Genomic DNA, 5,502 nt, shown 5'->3' on the forward strand with positions numbered 1-5,502 from the left:
TGAGGCGTGAGAGGCGAAGAGCAGGGCGATGGGAAATGCAGGGGGCTGGAGTGTGCACCCAGGGCTGAGGGAAGGCTGGAGGGGTGAGGAAAAAGGAGTGAGGCTGGAGGGACAGCAATAGTTGGAAAGAAGCGACGTGCACTGATGTGCTAGCAACTTGAATACACAACCAGGGGCCCCAGCAGGCTTGTACTGGGGCAGCCTGTCTGTGTTGAAGTCTACGCCGCCACGTCTCCACTACTATTGTAACCCACACCAGCGGGGATTCCTGTGCGACAGTTACACCTTAATTTGCAACGTCGATATACTGAGCTGTGTGAGCATATAAAGGAACGTTCCCCGCTCAAACAATGGGAGCCCGGAAACAGGAGACCAACAGGGTGGTTCTCCTGTGATAGAACATGAGTGACTGAGAGCTGCAGGGAGTCGGGAGGTTCCTGCAGGAGTCCGTGGGGAAGAGCCATAGGCACCTCCAAGGTAGGCAGTTGGCCTGTGCAGCATAAGCCTGCAGGGAGGGTAGGAAGAACCACAAGAGCGGCAGGGAGTAGACAGGCTCCTGCAGAAGATGCCAGGTCAGGGGAAGGACCATGATTGAGATGCAGAACTTGTGTTAAACCCTTTTATTCTTGAAGGAATAAAGTTAAAGCCCTGAAGGGACTGGAGTCCCGTGGCAGAAGCGTGTTCTTTGGTGCAACAGCCAGTAAATTAACCCACACGGTCACCGGCAGAGTTGGGACAAGAACCAAGGAGACCCCAGTCCTTTGCTCTAACCACTGGGCTAGACAACACTGCCTGCTGCAAAGTCACGATGAAACACCTAAATGTCTTATGGTGACACAATCATCTCTCTGTCTCAGTCCTCGAGTACCGTGGGGCCAGGGCCACTCAGAGGCCAGAAACAGAGACACCTGGAGAACACGGATCTTCATTTTGCAGAGAAATCCATTTCCTTGAGCAGCTCCATCTGGCATCAGCTGCTCCAGGCACGCACTCCCTCTGCCCCCCCGCCCCTCCTCAAGGCCAGCTGCTGTGCTTGGTGTACTATCCCGTGGCCCCGGCTAGGACTCTGTGTCCACAGGAATGTGCCAGCAATGGGGAATGATCTTCCCCTGCAGAGCTGCAGGATGAGTGCCTGGCAGCTTCCATGCTGCAGATTTCTCTAGGATTGAGAGGGTGGGGGACATCCAAAGATGCCTAAATCCCAGCCAGCGGCCTCTCCTGAGACGCAGCGCGTGACACCCGTGCTCTTTGCGTGCGTAGCCCAACTTTTCACAGGGGATTCTCGGCTCAATTTGGCTCCCACTGGAATCCGCAGCAAGGTTCCCATTGGCCCCAGCATGAGCAGGATCGGGCCCAGCTAACAATGCCTGGGCTTTTGTTTGTTCTAACTTGTTCTAGGTCACATTAGCCTCCTGTGCTACCAAACCCTTTAATTACTCCCGGATACAGCAAGCACACACCACCAACAAGCCCGGAGATGAGAGAACTTCGGGCAAATGTTAACGGCCCCGCTCCCTGACTCGGCACTCACCTGGTCTCTGACTGATCCTAGTCCAGAGTTGGGCACCATCTCCCCTTTTCCCCTCCCCAAAGCCCATTCACAAAGAAGGTCTGGTGCTTTTTTCAGCCCAAAATTCTGCAGCCAGACAGGCTTTCCACAGCCTAAAGCCAAATTCCTAAAGATGGCAGTGTTTTATGGAGTTCAGTATTGGAACAACATATCAATAGCCAATCGCCTCTACTTAGGGATCCTTTGAGAAGCTCTTGACAGTTTCTGTGAGTGCAGAATGCAGCTGATCGTTTACCTGACAGTGGCTTATGCCTGCTCCCCCGTGCTCCCAGAGAGCCTTGACTGCAAACACGCAGTGAAGTCAACTCATGCTCTTACCCAGCAGCTGGGTGGGTCACACACACCAACAGTCCCTATGACTGCAGTGATGAGCTCTCCAGCTCCGGTTCACCCACCGCTCTCATCTCCTGGATGGTGGTACAGATCAATACGACAGGCAGCTGCAGGGATCAGACCCCAGGCATTCAGCACCAAGAGCACAGACCCCTCCCACACCCACTGCTGCCACAGTTCCCTTAGCTGTTAGCAAGCAGCAGCCTGTTCCAGTCACCCGGGCCAGTCACATGCGGCTGGGAGTCAGGACTCCAGGGTTCTAGTGGAAGAGTGGGAAGGACCAGTTGTTTGACCTTGGGCAACTCACTGCCCCTTGGTGCCTCAGATTCCCCATTATGAACAGGGCTGATGCTGACCTACCTCGTGTGAGGGGGATAAAGCCCCTCAGATGGGCGATGCTATCCAGGGGCAAAGGGTTACAATTCTCATTGCGAGGGAGCTGCCATACAGCACACTGAGAGGAAGGGAGTTGGGAACAGCTGCTGTGGATCAAGGCGGCCAGTTCTGCTATCTCCCCTCTGATTCTCTGCCAGCTGCCATGGCTGGGCTGATGGGAGGTTCCTGAAGGACAGGGAGCAGGAGCCCCCACAAAGAGATCTTCCCTCCATCTCCCTTCTCTCTCTCTCTCTCTCTCTCTCTCTCACACACACACACACACACACACACACACACACAAAGCCGACTTGACAGGGCACACTCAGAGACCGTTTGGGGTATAGATCTGGTTCAGAAGAGGTAGCACACATCTCATCTACCCCAAGGCACTGCCTGGAAATAAGGCTCCTGGGCTCTGATTCCATCTTTGCCACAGCAACCTGCGTGACCTTGGGCAACTCACTTCACCCCCTGGCCCCGTCCCGTCACACTTGCCTGTTGCTTAGGGCTCGTCTACCGATGGCGTTATTCTTGAATACGGCCATATCCATGTGGGCCTTGTTCTGGTTTTGCTTAATCCGCTTGGATTTAGATCATCCCCACTTGGAGTTACTCCGGAATGGCTACTGTATTTTAAATTCATACCCTACCTTAATCCAAGTTAATTTTCGTGTGTAGACAGGCCCTCCTAAATGGTTTTGGGATTCTAGGATGGAAGGGTTTGGAGAATCGGGAGAGGATTACTACTTTGTGGCTTTGAAGGCCTGGTCTACACTAAAAAGTTAAATTGACCCGGCTACATTGCTCAGGAGTGTGAAAAATCCATGCCCCTGAGCAATATAGATAGGTAAACTAACCTAATCCCCGGTGTAGCCAGCTCTAGGTCAACAAAAAAATTCTTCTGTTGACATAGCTACGGCCTCTCAGGGAGGCAGATTAACTAGAGTGACAGGAGAACCCCTCCCATCAGCATAGGTAGTGTCTATGCTGAAGTGGTGCCGGTGCACTGGTTTAAATGTAGCCATTGCCGAAATTCAGCAAAATAAGTGTGTGATTTGGGAGGGAAAATTTCAGAACTAAGGTGGCTCAGAGACAGCCCTGGGGGACATCACAATTTGATCTATGATCTAACTTGAGAGAGACCACAACTGGAACCTGTGATGTGAGTCCCTTTCAATTTAGAGGGAATGGAGGGGAGAGGGAGAGATCATCAGATCCACCCGCACCCCCCTGGTGTTCTGGTTTTAATCTGAAGCCCCAAGGGACCCTACTTTCCTGACTAGATGGAGCCAAACATCTCTTGGGTGATATTGACCTACAGACAATGGAAGGTTCCTTTAAAAAAAAAATCTCACCAGATTTCTACTATTTGGTCAAGTCAATCAAGCTTTTGCATCCTTGAATCCAAGTGCTAGGAGCCCAAATCCAAGCCAGCTGTGGACCAAACACTCATTCAGCAGCCCATCAGTAATCACAGCATGATTAGTCATGGTGGAAGGTGCTATATAGCATTTATAGTGTGGCATGGTGCAAGATTGAGCTGTTTTGTTAATCAGTGTCAATTGGTAATTGGGTGGGGGGGAGGGGAAAGTGCTTTAATTAGCCATTGCGTTTGGTTTGCACAATTTCTGGCCACACCTAAATGTCCTTTAGCCGGCCCATTCTAGATTCATATGTATCATCAGTAAACATTCCCAGAAGTATATAAAGATCACACTGCTTGCACATCACAGTCTTTCCAGACAAACCACAGGATCATAGAAACGCAAGGCTGGAAGGGACCTCGAGAAGATATCAAGTCCATCCCCCCAGGGCCGGTGCAAGGAAGTTTCACGCCCTAGGCGAAACTTCCACCTTGCGCCCCTCCCCCCCAGCCCTGCGGCAGCTCCCCGCCCCTCCCCCGCCCTGAGGCGCCCCCCACCCCGTGGCAGCTCCCCCCCACCGGGGAGCTGTGCGGCAGCTCCCCACCCCCGCTCACCTCTGCTCCGCCTCCTCCCTGAGCACGCCGCCCCCGCTCTAATTCTCCTCCCCTCCCAGGCTTGCGGCACCAAACAGCTGATTGGCGCTGCAAGCCTGGGAGGCGGGAGAAGTGGAGCGGCGACCGCACGCTCGGGGAGGGGGCGTAGGAACGCTGTAAAAAAAATTGGGGGCATTGCTTTTTGGCGCCCCCAAATCTTGGCGCCCTAGGCAACCGCCTAGTTTGCCTTAATGGTTGCACCGGCCCTGCATCCCCCTGCACTGAGGCAGGACCAAGTAAACCTAGACCATCTCTGACAGGTGTTTGTGGGACAATTACCTCCTGTGTCTTACATACAAGACTCCTGTTAATGCACCCCAGAATCATATTAGCCTTTTTTGCAGCTGCATCACATTGACGACTCATATTCAGCTTGTGATCCACTACCACCTCCAGATCCTTTTCAGCAGTACTGCCCCCTAGTCAGTTATTCCCCATTGTGTAGCTGTACATTTGATGTTGCCTTCCTAAGTGAAGTACTTTGCACTTGTCTTTACTAAATTTCATCTTGTTGGATTCAGACCAATTCTCCAATTTGTCAAGGTCATTTTGAATTTTAAACCTGTCCTGCAAAGTGCTTGCAACCCCTCCCAGCGTGGTGTCATCTGCAAATTTTATAAGCATCCTCTTCACTCCATCCTCCAAGTCATTAATGAAAATATTGAATAGTACCGGACTCAGGACAGATCCCTGTGGGACCCCACAAGATACTCGCTCCCAACTTGGCAGCAAACCATTGATAACGACTCTCGGAGTACGGTCTTTCAACCGGTTGTGCACCCACATTAGAGTAATCAGATACTTTTCCTCAAAGATCCGCTCTAATTCAACCACTGCTAGTGGACTGGAAGCAGGAATTAATAGAGCCAAGTCCCATGGTCTGTGTTATTCAGGCAGTCAGACTAGAGGATCACAGTGGTCCCTTCTAGCCTTGGAATCTATGAATATGTGACGGACATTACTAATTCTGGAAAGAAGGGTGTGTTTGGAACAAGTGGAAGTTAGTGGTACCCAGCCCACACATGCATTACAAAGTCAATTGGCCTGATTCGCCACTCACTCCCACTTGCTTTATCCCAGAGTAAACAATGGAGTTTTTACCCCATTGACTTCAGTGGGGTTACTCCTGATTTACACCAGGATGAGTGAGGGGGGAATCAGGCCCGGTGGAGTTACTCCTGATTTACACCAGGTGAGTGAGGGGGGA

The sequence above is a fragment of the Terrapene carolina genome, unplaced genomic scaffold, assembly GCF_002925995.2.
Source record: "Terrapene carolina triunguis isolate 2854851 unplaced genomic scaffold, T_m_triunguis-2.0 Scaffold604, whole genome shotgun sequence".
Classification (NCBI taxonomy): Eukaryota; Metazoa; Chordata; order Testudines; family Emydidae; genus Terrapene; species Terrapene triunguis.